Raw genomic sequence first — 23,313 nt, 5'->3', positions numbered from 1 at the left:
AGATAACCAGTGTAATTGAGGAAAACACAGAAGTAAGGAAAGCAGTTTCCCACTAGCAAAGATATGTGCAAATTTTTATAGACCTACCTTACATCTAACCCTTCTTTTCAGAATTAGCTAAACTATAAGGTAAGAATGAATACATTTGAAGAATGAAAACGTGCTTTTTATTAAGCAGGGTATTGTTCTATTGATATAAAACTGTTTTGTTAATTGCACTTACATCACACTTGATCACAACAAAGATCTGACAGTGACGTGTTATCTCCAGCACATTTCTAAATTACTCTTTGTTGGGTGGCTGGAAATACTTTCATTATTTTGACATCTGTTCAAGCTCCCCCAAAAAATTCCTGTCCCTGCAAAGTTTTCTTTCCTTCTGTCTTGCAGAGGCAGCACCTTGAATATTAGAGACAATTCATGTCAGTAAATGAATCACAAAGCAGATTCACAATTTTAGCAGTTCTTTGTATTTTCCTCCGGATGTGGAAAACCCTTCTAAAGCCACCCCAGTCTTTACTGTTATGCTTTGTTACTATTTTCAAAGTGTAATTGTGCACCAGGCATTGAACAGATCAATAAAGAAGAAAAGTCCCTGCCTTGTGGAAACTGCAATCGAAAGGCTAGATGCTGTGTGGACGTTCAAGGGTTTGGAAGAACAAGCAGGAAGTTACCCCATCCCTTGCACGGCTGCACATAGGCTGCACACAATAGGAATCCATGCACTCTGGAGAGGGAAGAGATTACTTGCTCTGAAAAGGGAGCAGGAAGAAGGCAGAGCTATAGCTCTGTCCTGCCCCCACATCCCTGCAGCCTGCCTCATCCTAATGGATGGAAACGATTACATTCTCCATGCATTGTGCCTCACTTCTCAGAATTGAAGCACTCTATGCTTCTTAGAATACTGAGATTTCAGATTGCCAACTATGCAAGGATGTAACATCTTGTTGAGTCCTCTGTGTGCATGTGTGAGAGTTCAGGGGAAAGGGCTGTGTAGAGGATATGTATTTTCATAACTGATTGTTATAATCACAGTATGAGGCAGGAATGCCTTAAAAGACAGGAGTAATAGAGCAGGGGTCAGTCCTGGAAGGTTAACCAATAGAAATTAGCTTTTGGGAAGCATTTGAAGGTGAATAGCAGACAGTAAAATTGTTTCTACACTGTGACAGCATCATCCAAAATACAATATGGAGGACTTGATTATTTTGTGCTAGAATGCATACTGAGAAGCAAATACAACTTCTTGTCTCTTGTGACTAGCTTTCATGAACAGCTATTTCATTATTTCTACATTTATTTCAGATGTATCGTCCTGCTTACACCTCACATGATGGTTTCATGAGGGTCACAGGATTGTAGAAATCAAATTATCTTATTTCAGCGAACTTCAACCCAGTCCAGGGCAGTCTGAAAGAGCAGTCAGAATTGAAAAGCCACCACTTCAGACCAGATGATATAAAGGATAGAAAGTTTCTTAAAGCAAAATAAAGTAGATTATTTTTACTGATGGTGCAGTAGTTTATTTCAGAAATTTAGGGCAGCAGCCCCAAAAATCTAGCTGGATAGAAATCCTGGCTCTATAGCAAAACTCCCATTGACTTCAGTGGAGCCAGGATTTTGCCCTAGGTTTTTATACCATGTGTCAAGCTGTCTGGAGTGGCTCATGAACATGGATGCCAATCTCAGGGAAGACTCTTACAAACTAGGGCACAACCCCAAACCCGTTATATGTTCTATAATTAGATTTCACCAACCAGGCATCAAGTGTGCACTCCTCAAATACTATAACAGCCTCAACATGGAGTCACTGATGGTCCTCTTGGGTACTGCAGTCTATCTTGCCTCCCAGGCAAGCTTGCCTTTGTGATAGATGCTCCCTTACACCAATAATCACAACAATATTCAGGGTACTCCCAGTCCCAAAGGAGTCACTTGTCCCAAATGTTGTACCTTAGATTTGTAACCAAAGACAACACTTGTAGCCAATCCTGTAATAAACTAAAGATTTATTAACTAAGAAAAAGAAATGAGAGTTATTTATAAGGTTAAAGCAGGTAAATATACACACCCATGAGTTATAGTCTTAGGTTCCAAAAAGTAAGAGAAGCAGCTGTAATGTGCAAGCTCCATATGTCATTTAGGGCTAATGCAGGCTAAGCAGCTTAGGGATTCCTTGCTTATGCTTAGAAATATTGCTCTCTCCAAATTCCAAGCAGCATAGTGACAGTTCCTTCTGGTCAGGGATTTTTATTCCGTTCCCCCAATGTTCAAATTGTGATGGGACATGTTCACCTGCACATCTCCCTTCATGGGTGTGGGGGAGAGAAATCAACAAAGTCTTTTGTCCCACTCTGATGTTCCAGAGTGGCTTGTCTGATGTCTATAGATCTTCTTTTCCTGAGCAGGAGATGACACCTCTTGTGGTAAACTAGTATTTCATACTTGGTAATGCTTCTCTCCTGAATATGGAAGTGTCCTCTTTCAGAGCAAACACTTTCAAAGTTACAAAGCAAACATTTAAATATTACCTTATTACATGGGATACAGAGATTGTAAGTGAGATTAATGCACACAGCAACTCACAAGCATTTCATAAAGTCCAAATACTAAACATATTCCTATCAACCTAAAATCTACCTTAACAATGCTAACACACAGGCGAGCCCAACTCGTTTCCAGCTATGTATTTGTCAGTGTTCAGTGAGGCCTAGGAGCCTTGGCATACGCTGGTACCTGGTCTTCAGCATCGCATCATGTCTATCAAATCTGTGTGTCTAAGCCCGGCTCCCACGCTTTCCGTTAGACCTAGTCAGTGTTAGAGGAAAGGACAGAAAGACAAAGAAATATATGTGGGCCTATGCTTCCTATTTCCTTAGATTCAACCCTCCCTGTCCAGCATCTGTCAACTGGTAGGTTTGATTTTCCCATAAAGAGGGTCCCTCCCACCTTGAATAACGAGGAGTCAGTTGGGATGAGGTGATAAACAAATACAGTGTATTGAAGAATTGGTGTACAATGAATAGGACAAAGAAAAGGAGGGAGTCAACAGTAAAATTATGCAATACAGTGATTCCCCAAAATAAACCCCATAAACAAGTAGGTAAACCCCTCAGTAGAAACCTTCTTCTATAGATTTAGCTTCAATTGTTGCCTGGGACTTCAATCCTCCAGCTAGTTGAAAGCCATCAGAGAGGGGCTCCAGGGAGTCCCTTGATGTTCCTCCGGGTCTGAAGAAGAGTAGATGGTACATTAGGGGACAGCAGCTGAAGATGAATGTTGGTAAGTGGGATGTGGCTGTCTGTCCTTCTCGACTCCTTGCAGATGATGGCAAATGCATGTCCAAGTGGAAGCAGAGCTGTGAAAAGAAAACCCTAGCCCCCTCTACCACTAGGATGGGTAGGTAAGTGAAAGTCAGACCTGTGACAGTCCCTTGTGGTCACTCAGATGGACAGACCCTGAGCAGTGCTCGGGACAGACCTATCTAACCTTGCCTGGGAAACTTCCATAGAAGAAGCAGAAAACCCCTTCTGGAAAACCCCATGGAAAGGGCGGTAAAAACCAGTTCTATCCAGAAGTTGTTTACCACTTCTGAGGAGAAATAAAAGGTGGGAAAACTGTGATCAGCTGGGTCACATGGGCACAAACTCCATTTTGGGAACCAATATGGGTTCCTGAAATTATACAAAACATACAAAATAGACATAATCCAACATCAGATTCCACCAAAATTCCTCACATTGAGCCAGAACCTCAGCTGGTGTAAACTGACATAGCTCCATTGACTTCAACTGATCTACACCAATTTATATCAGCTGCAGATTTGATCCATTAAACAGTTACCAAATGGTTACTTCTTGAGTAGTCCACTTGAAGCAAATGCAAATACTTGAAGAATAAGCTATCACTTAACATGAGCAAAGGGTACAGGAAGCCAGCCTTTTAAAATTTGCAAACTGATATTTGCTATCAGCACAGAAAAAAATAGCATATATAAGTCCTCACGACTGCTGACCAAAGTGCTTCATACATGGGAGCACCTAGATCCAAAGCATAGCATTTGTTATGGAAAATGAACAATGAAAGCAGGTTTTTTCACAGATGTATTAAAGAAAAACACAAGTTTGTAGCTACAGACCTTTCCATTTATGGTTGTCATGGTTTGCCAAATATAAAACCTGGAGGTTGGCAAGAGTTGGAAAGAAGAGTTGTCCCTTTTCTGTATTCCTTACTCATCCATGTGCCTGTCTCTTCCACATCCTTACACTTTCTTCTCTTTTTTCACCCTTTTCCCCATTCTTTATCATCTATATACTTTCTTCATTCATTTTTTCCTTATGCTGGCTTTTTTTGGGGACTAGAGGTGGAAGAAAAATCAGCCAAGTGCATGGTTTTCTTTTGTTAGTCTGCTCCTGTACTGCTAACACGGAGACTTGTTCTGGCACTTTCAATCCAGCATGGCTTCTAGAACGGTCCGTCTATCAGGAGTCAGCACATGCAGTGCCATTTGGCTAAGAAACAGACAAAAGTCAGGAAGGCTGGACAGCTGACATTTAATTTACGTTTAAAATAAAAATAACAGGACAAGCTGCACAAAAATGACTTGGCGGCTTGAAAAACTGTCTGGGTGGCAACCCTAACTCTGTTTGATCTCATTTTATTTCTGTGCCTTATTAAATAACAGTTCCAGAACATTCTTAAGGAGACTGATGCTCATTTTTAAAGCAGATCGACATATCAATGAAAGACAAACTTATGGTATAACATGGCAGTTTATCACAATTTGTCCAAGATATTGGCAATTAGGAAAAGGTGTCCTTTCATCTTTAAGGCCAACAGGATTTTTAAGCTAAAAATATGAGGCACACAGAATATTCTGGATCATGGCCATTCACATGAGGTAGAAGATCTACACAGGTAAGCTGCCGCTCAACCAAGGTTCTATACATTTTAAACCAAGATGAAAGACAAGAAGCAGTTAAGCATGTTCTGACAAGGATGCCCTGAAATGAAGATGACTTGAGTTCTATTCCCAGCTCTGCCATTGACATATTGTGTGACCCAGTGAAGTCATCCCATGTCTCTGAGCCTTGGCTTATCCCTAGTGCAAATTAAGGCTAATACTTACTCACTTTGGTAAAGTGCTTTGAGATCTACAGATCAAATCCTGGTTCCACTGAATTCAATGGCAAAAATTCTGTAAGCAGGGTCTGAATAAATTCTCCCCTGACGGCTGGGAGAGGGAGAGACTTCAGGAGCAAACTGTATTTATTGAACACACCTACTCTGCCTAGATATCCAGAAGATAGAGTGGTGTTGCTCAAAGTGATCAACTTTGGCTGGTGTTGGGTTCCAAATCACTTTAATACTGAATGCAGGGGCAATGAAATGTTATCAATTTTGTTGTCTTTATTGTATGAATAAAGGGGAGCAGAACTGTGCTTAACCTATCTCAAATGAGGGGGGTCACGCTTGTAAGAACAGCCATAAGAACAGCCATACCGGGTCAGACCAATGTCCATCTAGCCCAGTATCCTGTCTTCCGACAGTGGCCAGTGCCAGGTGCCCCAATGGGAATGAACAGAACAGGTAATCATCAAGTGATCTATCCCGTCACCCATTCCCAGCTTCTGGCAAAGAGAAGCTAGGCATACCGTCCCTGCCCATTCTGGCAAATAGCCATCGATGGACCTATCCTCCATGAACTTATCTAGTTCTTTTATTTAACCCTGTTATAGTCTTGGCCTTCACAACATCCTCTGCCAAGGTGTTCTGCAGGTTGACTGCAGGTTGTGTGACAAAACACTTCCTTTTGTTTGTTTTAAACCTGCTGCCTATTAAGCTGAAAGCACCTCATTAAGCCAGGGGCTCAAATGCCAGACCCCTGTGAAAGTAAGAGGGTGGGGATAGGTATCCCAGACAGAAGGAGTGGACTCTCCCTAAGGATCCCCAGTCTGGTTTGCCTGTTCCTCCATACTATTCAAAGATTGAGCTAAATAGGCTCCATAAGGAGCCTTTTGTTATTTTAAGTGCTCAGAAGAGCTGACGATCACTTGTGGTGGGGCAGTGTTTCTGCCCAGCCTAAGAGCTGAATATCACTGAGAGCTAGGCAAAACCTCAAGAGACTGACCTGCAGAGGTCACAGCAAAGGTGCCAGAAGGTGACCAGTGAGTGGAACGGTGGCTGGTGAGGCGGCAAGCAGAGAGGAACCATGGCTGGTGGGGCGGCCAGCGGAGAGGAACCATAACTGGTAAGAAGAAAAGGAGTACTTGTGGCACCTTAGAGACTAACAAATTTATTAGAGCATAAGCTTTCGTGAGCTACAGCTCACTTCATCGGATGCATCCGATGAAGTGAGCTGTAGCTCACGAAAGCTTATGCTCTAATAAATTTGTTAGTCTCTAAGGTGCCACAAGTACTCCTTTTCTTTTTGCGAATACAGACTAACACGGCTGCTACTCTGATAACTGGTAAGGACAGCCAGCCAGAGCAAGCGCTTAGACGACGGAGCAAGCACTTCTGAACCCTGGGTCCTCACTGACCAAGGCCAACCACTGTGAGTGGGTATGATGAGGGAGCAGCAAGGGGCACAGAAAAGGAACTTTTGGTTGTAGAATTCAAGAACATGAGGCAGAAGGCACTGCCCCACATACTCTGAGGTGGGTGTCCTGCTCACAGTTTTATGATTGTGAATCCTGCTTGTGGCACTTTTCCTAATTAATGGCAGGTGACTTCCCTCCTTTCATTAAAAGTTTCTTTTCTACACTCAGTCTCTGCACTTGCCAGTGGGGAAGTATTGCCTTTCAGAGGCACGCAGGGTTGGTGTGTAAATTTTCCCAGTTTCCTGGGTGGGGGATTGAACTGGTTTTGTATTGTATTGTTGAAAAAGAACCCCTAGATATTGAATCTGGCCCTGGTTGCTGCCGGCTCCACCTGGCAGAAGAATTACATTTCCATTGGCCTTCCTGGGACCAGGATTTGGCTCATCAGTTTTAATATGTTGTATAAAGAAAAGGAGTACTTGTGGCACCTTAGAGACTAACAAATTGATTTGAGCATAAGCTTTCGTGAGCTACAGCTCACTTCATCGGATGCATCAGCTGTAGCTCACGAAAGCTTATGCTCAAATCAATTTGTTAGTCTCTAAGGTGCCACAAGTACTCCTTTTCTTTTTGTGAATACAGACTAACATGGCTGCTACTCTGAAATATGTTGTATGTTTAACAATGTCTCTGTAACCCACACACCTCTTGGGTGTGGTGTTGTGTCTCATCTAGTGGCACCGAGACCACTTAGAGAGAGAGATGAATGAGTTTGCTCTACAGCCTTAGTTAATAGCTAGTTGCCTTTTAGCTCATGCACTAAGCTCCAGAGGTCCCTGGTTCGATCCCACTCAACGACGACCAGGGTCTGTCGGTGTTACAAGTAGGGGCTCACTCCATGCATCTGAAGAAGTGGGTTTTTTACCCACGAAAGCTTATGGCCAACTAAATCTATTAGTCTTTAAGGTGCCACCGGACTCCTCATTGTTTTTGTGGATACAGACTAACACGGCTACCCCTCTGATACTATTTACCATATCTTTAACTGTTGGCATATTTTGAGAAGCCCTATAGAATCCTTAGCAAAGAACTAGTAGTAGGTACCCAATTTTAATTTAGCCTGACCTCCCATTGTGAAGACTACTGTGCTGGGTCTCCATTTTGAATTCCCCGTATAAGCTCGGATCTCATTCTAAAACTGCCTTCACTTGACATTGTTAACATTCTGCAATTTCTGCCTTTGTCAATCGTGCTGTTCACACTGCTGGAAAAGCACAAAGGTAAAACCGGAACAAACTTCAGCAGAACAAAATGGGCAAAAAAACATTGAAATGTAAAGTGCTAAATTCTTGAGGCAATGCAGATTTTTAAACTCCATCACCCACTGAATGCAAGCAAAATACTCTAATCCCTGAGCTACCAGAATCAGCTGGCAACTTCCAAAAGCTGACAACAGCAAGCAAATTATTGCATGACTTCTTTTTAAACAACAGACGTGTGAGGGTGGAGGCAGGATCAGAGAAAGGAGCTAGGGGAAACTTTGACATCTAATCTATCATTTTTATTAGGCTGGGTCTGTAGACATTTGAATTGTTTTCCTCACTTTTTTAAATGAAATCGAGAGCAGTAACACTAATATTGTAGCTCCTCATGAGTGATAGGGTAATTCAAACTTCATAGAGCCTCTTGTTTCACATATTGTTAATTTATATGTGAAAGAACTTGGAAGTGTGGTGTTTTTATTTTAAAAAAACTACAAAGTACCTTTACATGTCTGCCTGGGGGCATGTGCAAAATCTCAGCCGAGAAGTCTGAAAAAACTATGATCCCCCAAACACATGTGTACACAGAATGAAGGGAGGGTGGAGGCTGGGTGCATTGTGGAAACTGTTTTCTTAACCTCTGTAACATAGTCTCGGTTAGACTCTGCTCCACCCCACCCAAATACCCTCGCCCTGTGTATTGCATGTCAGCCAAAACACCAACAACAACTTGAGCAAAAAACAGCTTTCACTGCTGGTGAAAAAGACAGGAAAGAACTTAGTGCCTTTTATAGACAAATAGTGTCTATTAAAGCCAAAGACAAATTTGGGGTGATTAGGGCTTATGTCCATTAGCTAAACTCTGAACCCTGGTCAACAGAGACCCAGGGTGAAATTCAGCCCCATTGAAGTCATTGGCAACAATCCTATTGACTTCAAAGTGATCAGGATTTCACCCCAAAAGTTATTAACTGAAGCTGTTCGCTGGCTGTTCATGACACAATTTGATGGTCTTCATCTAGATCCTAGTGAACTAATTCCACAGCACAAACTACCCCCACATTTGGCATTAATTAATTGTCTCAGCAGAGAGGCTAAGTATAAATAGTCACAAAGACTAAACTTCCATCTCAACCTTCAGGGGTGTTTCATCCAGCTATGGTTTGGACTTATTGCATGGTGCAGTGCAGGGAAGCTTGTCCAGTAGCAATTACATGGTTGAATAGATGATTTCATCTGGCAGGGTTGTGAATCCAGCACCTTTCACCAGCACTAAATATAACTGCTATTGCTTACAGAGTATTTTTAATCTTAGTGCAATGTTCACAATGTTTTCCCTTCAGGCACATTAAATGCAGTTAAGAAGAGAAGAGGACCACCACATGAGAGAAACCTGCCCTGGAAAAAAAAATAACAAAAACTCAACCACAAAAAATTAATGGTATATTAAATGTTTGTTTAGAAACTGAACAAACGTAATTTGCTCTTTCATTTGTATTGAATTTCTTGGAGTTCTCACAGATAAATTGATTCTGGAAAAAAATCCCATGCTTAGAATCAATCTTCATTCAAAGGCTCTATCTGGGTTGACTGCTCCTACAGTGGCAGCAAAGGGATAAATGTTCCACTAAAGCATTCTTACTGTAGATACAATACAGTCCAAATAAAATAAAGTCAATGGGCGTTGAGCTTGCATCCTGAATAACCTGCAATGAGACAGATTTAATGTTTTAAACCATCATTTGTCACTGCCAGCGAGAAAGAAAAATTACATTTCACTTTGGATAAGTGGTGGCTCATTTCAAAAATCTGAAAAGTCTCTGAACTTCTGCTTTTGTTCTGACCTTATAAGTTGTTCCTCTGAGTTAGGAAATGCAAAACAGGGAAATATCAGGAGCTTTGGGGGGGGGGGGGATTCAACGATGCAGACAACTGGAATTGCTTGCTGATAGCCATGAGTTATCTGGGTTTGAATATCTTCACACAAGATTTCTTTGGAGGCCCATGGTTCAAATGACTATCTAGACCATCTTTTTAAGGAAAATTTTGTGGTTGTGCTAGATGGAGATGCCCAGAGCCTGATATGCACCCTTTATGTACAGCAGTGTTTCACAGGGAATGTCTACACAGCAGCTGGGAGGTGTAATTACCAGTTTGAGCAGATGTACACAAGCTAGTTTTGCTCAAGCTAGCATGCTAAAAATAGCAGGGTGGACATGGCTGAATGGGTGGTGGCTTGAGCTAGCTGCTCAAATATGTACCCAGTGGGTCAAGTGGGACTGTATTTGGATGGCTAGTGTGAGCCCCCACCCATGCTGTGGCAGCCACACTGCTATTTTTAGGTGCTAGATCAAGCAGAACTAGCATACCTCCATTTACTCAAACTGGAAATTACACCTCCTAGCTGCTGTACAGATGTATCTGCAAATGATTCACTACCAAACAGTGCAGGATTGAGAAGCTAAGATGGGAGGTGTTTGGGACATTATCTCACTTGCAAACTGGTATTCAGAATAGTAAAGATGGAGAACAACTGATGTACAGAATAGATGCAAGCATAGGCAATCCCAAAGGGACAACCTCTAGGGGAGAAAGCTTAATTCTCCTCTGTGCCCATCCAATCCTTGCATTTGCACCTGAGTCAAACTGATCAAAAATTCTCCACTGACATGTATTTAAATATTGGCTTTAAAGTTGAAGTATGTGCTCAAGAGTATTGCTGGGTCAAGACCTGATGGATCACTTTGCAGGATTTTTTTTAAAGTGACTAATACTTGTTTTTATTTATTTATCTCATCTCAAAGGCTATTTCTTCAATGCAGAAAATGTGTATTTTAAAATCAAGCTAGTTATCTCAATGTAAAATCCTAGTGGAGACAAGACGTTGTCATCTTGATGTGGCTAGTTGAGGTCAACCCCAGGTATGTGGGGAGTAATCCAATAACCAAGTCATTCAGCTTCTGGGTAGAGTTGAGGTTCAGCCCTATATAGATTTATGTAACATAGAATCCTATTTTACATAAACCTTCCCATAATAAGAATGTTCCATTATCTTTAGAATTGGGAACATATATAGTATATGCACTGTTCACATTTTGCTCCTGTAACAGGTTGCTTGGAGAGCTGGATGGCCTAGTGGTTGGCGTGCTGACCTCTAGCCCCTTGTTTTCCTGGGTGAGGTGCTTTGGTCTTTTAGGCAATGGGGTAGGGGAACCTGGACTCTCCCTCTCCACCATGTTCCAGCCCAGGGCCCTGTGTGCATCAACCCCTGAACAGGAGATGGTCTGAACCCCTGAACAGCAGGTAGTCTCAATCCACTGACCTGGGCTACTTTCTACCACTGTCCCTTAAATTTGGAGCATAGCCCCTATAATCCAATTCACTGAGGTGCTTGGCTCCTGTAGTGTCCCCTTGTGGATCTTGGGTGGTGCCCTGGTGTGGTCCCAGGCTCCTTCAGGCAGGGCAGCCATAAGTTTGGTGAGACCAAACCCCACAATGGCTCTTGGCTTCAGTCACCCAGTTACCTCAGTTGCCAGAGTCTCCTAGATCTCCTCTGCAGTCCCCCTTGTTTGGGGAGACAGCACTTACTCCCCAGTGGCTGCTTCAGTTGGCAGGCTAGTGACCCTTCCTCTCAGGTAGGGAGGCAGCTAGTTCCTGCCTCTTTGCCAGTCAGCCCTCAACTGAGCCAGGATCTCTCCTTTTCTCCCTTCTCCGGGCCAGGCATTGGCTTCAGTTATAACTGGGCAGGGCTAACTGTGCCCATAGGCATCCCTTTAACCACTGCCGTGCTGGCAGGCTGTTTCTCCCCTTCATCCCAGCTCCCATTTCAGTATGGGCAGTGAGACTAGCTTGGTCAGTGTAACCTGCTTATACACAATCTCATAATCCAAATCACTTAATAAACTGGGTGCAAGCAAATGATGTGCATTTTAATATAGCTTAATGAAAATGTATACATCTAGTAACAAAGAATGTAGGTCATATACACAATGTGGGACTCTATCCTGGGAAGCAGTGACTCTAAAAATCTTTTGGGGGTTATGGTAGATGATCAGCTGAACATGAGTTCCCAGTGTGACAAGATGCCTTATAGTGAGTGATCGACTGAAAGAGTTTTATCTATTTAAGCTTAACAAAGAGAAGGTTATGGGGTGACTTGATTGCAGCTTAAAAGTATCTATATGCATAGAAGCTGACTCCGTGGGTGCCCCGGGGCTGGAGCACCCATGGGGAAAAATTAGTGCGTGCTCTGCACCCACCAGCAGCCAAGCTCCCCTCCCCCTCCTCCCTTGAGCATGCCACGTCCCCGCTCCTCCGCCTACCTCCCAGTGCTTCCCATTCCCAGCCAATGGGAGCTGTGGGGGGCCATGCCTGTGGACGGTCAACGTCAGCAAAATGTCTCGCAGCCCACAATCAGATTACCCTGATGGGCCACATGTGGCCCATGGGCCACAGGTTGCCTACCATTGAACTAGAGGATCACAGTGGTCCCTTCTGGCCTTGGAATCTATGAATCTATCCTAGAATGATGCTGTTGCATTTGGTTTCCAAAAGTGAAGGGAAATGTTTAAAGATTAAAAATTAAAAAAAAATACAACCCAGCACCACCACCATTCATTGGAATTTAAGTTGAGAAAAAAAAATTGATACTTCTATTTCCATGAGGTTTGGTATCATCTCATTTACTCCTTACACATAACAACAGCCATATTGAGTCAGACTAATGATCCCTCTAACCCAGTATCCTCCTGGCTAATGACAGGTGCTTCAGAGGAAATGAACAAATCAGGCAATCATCGAGTGATCCATCCCCTGTAATGCACTCCTAGATTCTGGCAGTTAGAGGCTAGGGACACCCAGGTCATGGGGTTGCATCCCTAATCATCTTGGTGAATAGCCATTGATGGGCCTATCCTCCATAAACTTATCTAATTCTTTTTTGACCCCCATATAGTTTTGGCCTTCACAATATCCCCTGCCAACAGTTCCACAGGTTGACTGTGTGTTGTGTGAAGAAGTACTTCCGTTTGTTTGTTTTAAACCTGCTGCCTATTAATTTCATTGAGTGTCACCTGGTTCTGGTACACATTCTTGGGGATTAGAGACTGCATCCTACTTCCATTCAATGAGATCTGGTCTGAGCCCTAAATGAATAATTGCCCTGTACCAGATTAAGACACTGTGAGAGCTGTGGGAGGATGTTGCGCTTTGGAGAGACTGAGCAGTACACACCATATTAGGCACAAGGAAGGAGGCCCTTAAGTAAGGGTGAAGTGGAGCCTGAGGAAGTGGGAGCTGCCATGGGGAAGTAGCCCAGGGAATTGTATGAGTCATGTTTCTAAAAGGTCAGCTACCACAGCTGATACTATTAGGGTCCCTGGGCTGAAGCCTGGAGTAGAGGGTGGGCCTGGGCTCCCCCTTTTGCCCCCCCCCCCATTAATCACTGAGACTGGGAGACAACAGAGACTGTGCAAAGGAGGTTAGCTTCTCTTCACCTCCCTCGCTGGCTTATGATGAAAATGGCTCAGTAGACTGTGACCCTTCTCTCGAGAGAGAGAAGGGTTACGTGGAGGGTCACAGTGAGCCTCTGAGGTTAGCGAAATCCGCCAGGAGATGTGGGACCCATGGAGACAAGGACTGAGCTTTGTCACAGCTGCTAAATATTTAAACATTTTCAGATCATTCCTATATGTCTTGCAAGAGATTTCAATTTAAGCCCAACAAGAGAATCAATTGAATTGAAAAGTCATAGTGATTACATCTAAAAATTCACTTCAATCTGTTCTAAATGAAGAAACCCAAATGTACCATTACATCTCTTTATACATCCTAATTTAAAACAATTAAAACTAACAGCAACACTTCATTCTTTCCCTAACCTCCCATAATTTTGATAAATGCAAATAAGCATGAATTTTCAATTCACTTCCCCCATCAATAGGTAGCACTAGCCATGTAAGAATTTTTTATAATGTTATGCCTGCAATTCTCACATTCCTATTCACAAAACTTTCTGGAAACACGAAACCCAGATTCAAGAAGACATATCTTGATCTGCATTAGTATAATCTCCTGCAGAATTAAGAAAGCATCTGATAAGAAGCACTACTCCAAGGGAGTTCACTTTCTGGCATATACACTGCATAGGCATTGCCAAACCAGCAGGTCTGAGTCAGCACCATACTAAACATGTTATCCACAGCCTGACTGTCCATGTGCTTTATAACATTGGACTTTATTCAAAATAAATAATGGTAGTAACAGGCCACAAAACTGAACTTTCCTCTGAAAAAGCTCTAATACAGCATCTTTGTGCATTAGATATCAACATTCTCTGTAGCAAATGAGAAGAAATGTATGTTAGTAGTTAGGGCAGAAGACTGGGAGAAAAGAGACCCGGGGTGAAATCCTGGCCCTGGAGAAGTCAATGGGAGCTTTGCTGTTGATTTCAAGCAGGCTAGGGTTTCACTCCTGAGCTCTACTAAGTTTTGCCAGCGACTTTGTGAGGTGGAAAAGTATTCTAACCTTTCTGCGGCTAAGCTTCCCCACATGAAAATTGATAATATTTCCTATCTCACCAAAAAATTAAGTAAAATGCCTGGACATCTTCTGATGGAAAGAATTGTGGGTTCAGTCATGCAAGATGTTAAGTGCAATTAATTTCAATTTACTTCTTCAGGATTTGAAGGAAGCCAGCACTTCACAAGAGCAATAGACAAGTACAAATATTATTGGTCCTAATCCTGTGGTCCTCGGTGAGGCAAAATTCCCACCTAGATTTGGTGGAAGTTTAGCTTGTACATGGACTTCAGGATTTGGCCCCTTAATTACAACACAATTAGTGTGCTGTGTATTTCATTACCTATTGGAGGCAGAAGAAAATTCTCGGCGATGAGGGCAAGTCTGTCATTCTCAGTGGAAATGTGCTTTGTGGTATCATACTGTTAAGAGGTGTCCCAAAACTTGGAATTTCTTAGCTTTTTAGAGTTTGCACTGGGAGATGTCACACTTAATCATCCTTAATCTCTTTCAAACTAAGTTTTCGTTCATAGAATTGTAACAAGTATAGTGACACAGAACAGTTATTCAACTGAGAGTGAATCAGTGACACGATTCAGCACAATTCAAACTCACCTGATTTATTTCTTTCCAGTAAGGAATGTCTGTTAGAGCCAGGAAAAATTTTTATCACCAGGCTAAATTCATATCAACAATTAAATAATCATTTACAGAAAATGGAATTTCACTTAGCAAAGAACTTCAGCACAATAAATCCCTACAACATTTTTGTTTTTTGAATCCCTAAACTCTTTTTTCCCTTGATTTTGGTTTATTTTCATTGTATGTTCCTACTTCTAAGTGGGAAACTTTTCTTTTTCTGAGATTATAGCTATCAACATTTTTTAAAAAATAGCAATTTGTGTCTGAGATTGGAGAAGCATTTTTTATTCAATTTGATGAGCTGTCATCCATAAAATAAAATCTAAATAACTCACATAAGAAAGGTCCAGAGGACACCATTCCATCCAGCTTCTGGTATCAGAGCTGTAGAAGACAGAAAAAAAAATAAAATCACTATTTATTGCCCTTGACCAGGACTGGAGACCTTTTTCATCTTTCATAACTTGCTGGTATCATCTTGAGATCTATATGGAAAAGACATGGGATATTGGGACAGAAGTAAGAGGAAAATATTTTCTAAAAAGAGCAGAGGCTCCATAAGACCTTAAACCAAAGACCTCATATGGGCCTTGATTAAGCAAAGCGTTTAAATTCATGTTTGTTTTAAGCATATGCTTAAGGCCATTCTTATTCAGCAGGTTTCAGAGTAGCAGCCATGTTAGTCTGTATTCGCAAAAAGAAAAGGAGTACTTGTGGCACCTTAGAGACTAACAAATTTATTTGAGCATAAGCTTTCGTGAGCTAAAGCTAAAGCTCACGAAAGCTTATGCTCAAATAAATTTGTTAGTCTCTAAGGTGCCACAAGTACTCCTTTTCTTATTCAGCAAAGCACTTACATGCATGGTTAAGTCCCACTGAAGTCAATTGGGTACAAGCATGTGTACTTAAGTGCTTTGCAGAATAAGGATGGACTTAAGCATGTCACTAAGTGTATTGTTAAATCTGGACCTAAAACTCCAGCCCCACAGCATTATCTAGATTGTGAGCTTTTCAATGTGATGACTTCATTTGGTTGTGAAGCACCAGGCACATTTACGGCAGCATTTCAATAATAATCTTTGTTGGGGCACCTTGGATAGAAAAAACTGAACCAGGACAACAGTTCCAGTACCCAGTTTCAAAGGCATACCTTGCAATCTTCTGCCCCAAATCGTACTCCAAGGAAGATGGCAAGGGCCAGTGTGAGCACAAAGACAGCCAAATAATCCAAAGGATAAGAGACATTATTAATTATTATTATTTATTTGTATTATGGTAGCCCCAGCCATGGATCAGGACCTCATTGTGCTAGACTCTCTGATCCTGAAAGATCTTCTGTGCAGGCCCCAGCCTCTGCCCCTAACCCTGCACAGGGCCTCACTCAAGCTATGGGGGGTACCACAAAGCTGCAGAAGGTCTCTCCCTGAGTATGAGCTTGCAGGATTGGACCCTAAAGACGGAAGCCATTTTATATGTGATTAAATATAGTAATCCCCATACCCAGATCATTAGGGGGTCTTTTAATGAATCAAAGGGCACATTACTATATCACAGCATCATCACTACTGCTCTAGCTTAGAGTGCTTTGCCATATTTACATACACCAAAAAAAACTGCAGTAATGTAGAAATATTCAATACGCATTCTTATCTGGCATTTCTTAGACCATAGAATTTCCCCCAGAGCAACCAGTTTCTGGAAATTATTGGAAAATAGCATAAATCCCTTGATTTCTGGGTACAACTTTCCAACTGCCCTTTTGAATCCTGCAAATTAAAAGTGCAATCTTGTCGATTACAATAAGAAATGCCAAGGCAATTACATGAGATAGTTATGTATTAAATGCAGACCACCCCAGAATTTCTTGAAATAAAAGCTGAAAAGAGATTACCATCCAGTGTGCTGGGACCTGCCAATCACAGGACGACTGAATGCCTGTCAGGATCTCTTATATTTGACTTGGAAGCAGCTCGTATCAATATGTAGTCAGGAAATGGCTCTTTAATCACTGCAAAGTCTCTCCTGATTTTAAAGATTAAATCAACCACAGGCAGCTAGGATTTTTTTTTCCTCCTCCAAGATAACTGATGATACCATTTGAGAATGATTAGCCAAGCTGCATGGCATGAGCACACAGCTTGGTCCGATTTCATGCATCACAGGCCAAGCTGCACAACATTGATATCAGGTAACAGACTGTCCAATGAGATCTTAGAACCTCATCTATGAATGATAGATGAGGAAGAGGCAAAAATGAAATACGGAAAAAAAAAAGTTACCCAATATGTTAACAGTGATTTTATTAGAAACACTGCAGGGCAGCAAAGATCTGGTTATCTCCACACAACAACCCCTCGAAGGAGTGGAAGTTTGGATGGTGACTCCTTGTACGTCATAGTAGCAGTTTATCATTACTGGAAGTACCGCTTCCTTGGAAGGAATATCAAGCCAGACAGACATAAAGGAGTCAATATAAAGCTTGGGAAAAGTTTAACTAGTTCTCAGGAAAATCTTTATAACCACATATGCAGAGGGGCCATTTGACAAGCTGCCAAGAGCAGCTGTAGAATCAGAGATACCAAAGGCTGCAGATGGCACCCACCTTTCAAAGGTAGCTTAGAACTAATTAAATCCTCATTAGGCATTTGGCATACATGAAGCAGGGGGTGCAGTAGACACATCACTCATGGTCTTTTACAGTCTGAACAATCCTAAAAACATCACACACACACACACACACACACAAACAAACAGAAAACACTCGGGGTGCGATTGTAACTTGATGATGTCCTCTCAGTAAGGGGCAGCATGTAGCTCCACTGCCTCAGAAGTAGACCTGATAACAAACTGAGATTTACAATTCCTCCCATGCTCTCTATTTGCTGTAAGGGAGGAGTCAAAGTTACTTCAGGCCCTTTTACAGATCAGCCTGCTAACCCATGGGTGCCAAGCCCATTACTCTGCTTGGTGATTGTAGGAGGGAGAATCTAGAATTCCTCCCGCTCCCTGCTCCTCTCTATTAATTTACTTGCAGCAGGAATATTAGGCAAGCAACCCTTGCTCTCCCCACCACAACCACAGTCATAGTCTGACAGGGAAATACACCCCTTTACTGTTTTGTGCAGCCAAGTAAGGCTAAGACAAGCTAGCTCTATGGAAGTACATTTTTTCTGTACTTTGTGTGTCTCTTGTACCACAAGTGGCCATATTTAGTCTCAGGCAAACACCCACCTCTCTCACTTGCATTAGATTTACAAGTAATTGCTGGAAGTATATTGACACACACTATCCTATCGACTGACTCACACTGGCAAGCTTTTATCCCCTCCTTTACATTTAAAGGGCATAGTCTGAATTTTCAGATAAAATGATGTTTTCTATTAAAATCTCTGCCTTGTGTTACAAGCTTGGACAGTAAAAAGCTTCTCTCGAAGGTTGTTGGCATGTTTGAGGATCTAAAAGTGTGCTCAGGCACTTTGAGTTGAAAAGGAGTGTGGTCACATGGACTATAATTTCACACTTCTGCCATTCAACTTCTAGGTCAGTATGGAAAGCTCACGTGAGGGAAAAGAGGCATCAATAAGTTGTTCTCTCAAAGTCTGATCCAAGCTCTATCGAAGTCAATGGCATGATTCCTATTGATTCCAGAAGGCTTTGGATCAGCTCATACAACTTGGAAGGGGCCATGTAAGTGGTAGCAATGGTGGGGGGAGAAGGGCAATGACTAGATACATATAAGTATACTAGAGAAAGGCTTGTACCAAACCCCTGGAACTGAACACCCCAAAACTTGAAGGAAATACAGTCTTGGATCTGAAATTTGCCATTCAGGAGTATCTAAATGTTTATTTAAAAGCCTCATGCCAGCCTAACTTGGACATAGCACAAGTATGTAGGGACAAAATCAGAAAAGGCATAACATGAATTACACTTAGCAAAGGACATAAAAATCAATAAGGAGAGGTTGTATAAATTCACAGGCAGCAAGCGAAAGACAAAGGAAAGTGTAGGTCCACTACTTACCGGGGAAGGAGAGCTCATAACAGATGACCTCAAGAAGGCTGAAATATTCAAAGCCTATTTTGCTTCTGTCTTCACTTAAAAGGTTGACTGGATGTTTAACATAATTAATATTAACAAGGGGAAAGAATACAAACCGGAATAGGAAAATAAGAGATTAAAGAATATTTAGATAAGTTAGATATGTTCAAGTCAGAAGGGCATGATGAAATTCACTGGAGGGTACTTAAGGAACTAGCCAAAGCAATCTCAGAACTGGTAGTGATTATCTTCAAGAACTCATGGAAGATGGATGAGGTCCTAGAGGACAGGAGAAGGGCAAACACAGTGCCTATCTTATAAAAGGGTGAACAAAGGGTATGTCTACACTGCAGTAAAACACCCTCAGCTGGTCCATGTCAGCTGACTCAGGGATCATGGAGCTCAGGCTGCAGGGCTACAAAACTGCAGTGTAGACATTCAGGCTCAGGCTGGAAGCCCAAGCTCTCATGATATAGATGTGATCTATTTAGATTATAGTGAGGCTTTTGACACAATCCCATATGACGTTTTCATAAGCAAACTAGGGAAATGTGGTCTAGATGAAATTCCTATAAGGTGAGTGCATAACAGATGTTTACATGAAGAAAAGGAGTACTTGTGGCACCTTAGAGACTAACAAATTTATTTGAGCATAAACTTTCGTGAGCTACATGAAGCTACAGCTTCATGAAGTGAGCCGTAGCTCACGAAAGCTTATGCTCAAATAAATTTGTTAGTCTAAGGTGCCACAAGTACTCCTTTTCTTTTTGCGAATACAAACTAACACGGCTGCTACTCTGAAAGATGTTTTCATGATTTTTCATTTCACCCATTTTCAGTTCCAATGATACTTCCATTCGGCAGCAGCAGTATTGTGATATGCTGTGATTTCAGCCATCAGTAGATAGCTGCCAGATGGTGTAGTTGCACCAGTTCAAACCCACAGTGCCGGCAGGCAAAATTACTATAAGCCACAAAATGCACGAGATAGGGTTGCCAACTTTCTAATTGCACAAAACCGAACACCCTTGCCCCATGCCCTGCTCTGCCCCTTCCCTGAGGCCCCACCCCCACTCACAGTTCCCGGCCAGTGGGAGCTGTGGAGGTGGCACTTGGGACTGGGCAGCATGTAGAGCTTCCCTGATCACACCTGCGCCTAGGAACCACATGGTCATGCCAGTTGCTTTTAGAAGAAGCGCAGAGCCAGGGCAGGCAGGGAGCCTGCCTTAGCCCTGCCGCGCCACCGACTGGACTTTTAATAGCCCCGTCAGTGGTGCTGACCAGAGCTGCCAGGGTCCCTTTTCAACTGGGCATTCCAGCTGAAAACCAGATGCCTGGCAACCCTAGTACCACAGCAGCTTATCCTTGCTTGAAACTGGGTTCGGATGCACCAGTACAAACTGTGGCTTGTTGCAGCTTTGTCTGTCAACACTAGGATTTTGCACCAAAGCAGCTACACAACTAATGATGACCATAAGCAGGGCAAATCCCCAGTGTAGACAAAGCCTGGATCTGAAAGGCCTGACAATTTCTCCAGAACATAATACATGAAGATGACCAACCACCAGAAAACACTCAACAGCAATTCAGTCTTTGACTGCTCCTTCCCACACATAGTGGGACTTTGAGCATCATATCTCCAGCACATTAGCCCTCATTGACTAGAAGTAAAGAGATCTTAGGGTTGTATGGCTCAGGGAGCTGCTTTTTGGATACCTCCATACTTTCAGCTTTAGGTTACCCATTCCATATAGCCAGTGTAGCAATAAAGCAGGACTTATTTATATTGGAAAAATGCATCATGTTAGAAAACATGTTAACTCACATATTTTTGCCTTTAGAGTAGCCAAGGACAGTCCTGTTTAAAAACGTGTTAGCTGGTTCTGATTAACCCCAGAGGGAGGTGGGGTGGTCCATCTGACCAAGATTGGATAACAAATTCTTCCCTTGTCCACAGTAAGGTCAAAATCATGTTTAACATTGACCTAGTCAATTCATTTTCCCAATGCAGACAAAACCTCAAAGTTATTGGCATTGTACAGTTCTTCAGTCACCAGTGTGAAAAGAACTGTTGTCCTTGTTCCTAGACAGCAAGCATCCACACCTTACAAAAGCCACACCAGAGTAAGCACTACATGGGGAAAAAACAGTAAAAATGTGAAAGATCCAAAACTTTTCAGGACTTCTTTAAGAAAGCAAAATAAAAGCACGAACCCAATTTTATGTCCTTTGCAGATCACCTTTAAGGATCGTGTTTGCCTCTGGAAAAAAAAGTAAACACTTTTCTATAGAAACAAATCCTGCATCCCATAGTTGACTGTGAACTACCAATCACCAGAAGCTTTTTCCAAAACCCTGGAAAACTAGTTTAAAAAACAAGAAATATTTTGTTGCAAAGTAAAACTCTATACTGGGCAACAACATATAAACTGCTGCAGTTACAGGGATCCTTGTCTCTGAAGTTTAAAAAGAATGGTTCCTCAGGACAAATGCTAAAATAGTAAACAGAAAATGTCCTTTAGCTCATTTCCACTGTGCACCCCAGTTGCTGCCAGCCTGGGCTTACTGAAAGCCTTTGGAGTTGTTCTAATGGCAAATTCGCAGCTCATAATATCTGCACTAGATTCAACTGTCCTATTGAAATAATGCCATGCTTTCTTTAGTATTACAACCAATACTATAAACTGAGAATTAGTTAGGCCCTACACAATAAATCTGGATTATGTTTTTCTGTTAGTTACCAAAGGAGAATTTTGCTGAGTCTCTACCATTACTATACAGGTACATATTCAAGTAGAGTAATTATTGTTTACCTTCCTTTCAAATGCTCTCTGCAGAAGCTGAAACAAGATCTCTGAGGACTCATCGGAGTTCAAGGGAAGGAAGAAAGAGAAGTTCTAAGCTGCTGGGTTCTTTGGAATCTCACATGGCTATATCATGCAATGTCTAACTTCCCTAAAGGTTTCACAACACTCCAGAAGTTCAAAGTGATAAATGTTAAGAAGTCAGACTATTCTAAGGCTGTCGGCACAATGTGGTATCAAAGTCCTGTAATGATATGAATAACCATCAGGATAGTGGAATGAATTTTCAGTCGCAGCCCACAGGAATTTCTGCATCCAGGCCCCATTAATCATCCAAGCTCTGCATGTTGCTCGTTATGCAAAACCCTTAATATTCAGATAGCACTATAAAATATGATAAGCTGGAATTGGGGCCAAATTCTGCCCTCAGTTATATCTCAGCAATGCCACTAACTTCATATAGCTGTAAGCATAGTCTGATTTAACCCTTTGTCTTTTATATCACTCGTACTTCAAACCAAATTCAATGGGGCTACTCAAGTGCTTAAAGTGAGGCACATGCGTAAGTGCTTTACTAAACTGGGGGCTAAGTGAAGTCAATAGAGGTATGTCTGCTTATGCCAGTGGAGAATTTAGCCTTTGGATTTTGCAAGGACAACCAGACCTAACACTTCTACTATTATGTGAAAAGTGTCATGGGATCTGTAATGATCAAAATTGGTCAGAAGGATCTTGTTTTTTAGTCCCACCAAAAAAACAAGTGAAAATTACATTATATATACATACATATAGTGAAAAGATTCTCTTTAATTTATTACTTCTGAATTTTAGTACTTTAGAATAAGTATGTGCTAGTTTAAAATAGTTCCAAATAACAGAGGGATCTATTTAAACTGTTGCGACAATCTTAAAAGAAATCAAACTAGTTTTTCTTCCATAGTTAGTTAGAACTCATATTTACTCCCCAGTTAGGTAGCAGTTTAGCTTCAGAAAAGTTACACACAACATTTTGCCTCATGGAATATTTACAACTGTATTTTACTTGACTTCTCTTCAGTGGCAGGTGAAAAGAGAAATTTTAATAAAAAGATTGGATTTTACAGCATATCCTTACCATACATGAACAGTGGTGGAGAGAAACCTCTTTATGGCACAGTCAAGTCCTGAAAGCTGCAATTTACAACAAGTAATTGCACACAAAAGGAAAACACTGCCCCTACAACCCTTACCACAAAGAACTGCGGATAATATTTTGTTGCTAAGCAGTCAAGTTAAAAGCTCAACCAATGAATCTTCTAATATTGCTGCTTCTGTAAATTATGCAGTTGAAAGCAGCTTGCACATTTTGGGCACCAAATTTCTGATCAAAAATCATGGAGGCCCAAACACAGTAGGGATGGATCCTCTGCAGTGCTTAGTACCTCCAGTGAGTTCAAAGGGAGGTAAGACTGTCTATTGTCTTTCAAGCTAATGTATTGGAGCAAAGACTTGAAATTTAGCAGG

At 41.7% G+C, this 23,313-nt stretch overlaps 1 long non-coding RNA gene across 2 annotated transcripts in view; it reads right to left on the bottom strand.

Moving 5' to 3' along the window:
- Nucleotides 1-23,313, bottom strand: part of LOC122459211 — a 227,551-nt gene that overhangs the window by 87,459 nt on the left and 116,779 nt on the right. For both annotated transcript variants that reach the window (XR_006279734.1, XR_006279735.1), the window contains exon 2: nt 15,301-15,349. This is a non-coding gene — a long non-coding RNA (uncharacterized LOC122459211). The remainder of the gene's footprint in view (nt 1-15,300; nt 15,350-23,313) is intronic.

This window comes from Dermochelys coriacea, chromosome 3 (genome assembly GCF_009764565.3).
Source record: "Dermochelys coriacea isolate rDerCor1 chromosome 3, rDerCor1.pri.v4, whole genome shotgun sequence".
NCBI classification, from domain to species: Eukaryota; Metazoa; Chordata; order Testudines; family Dermochelyidae; genus Dermochelys; species Dermochelys coriacea.
This window is presented reverse-complemented; position numbering and strand designations above follow the sequence as displayed.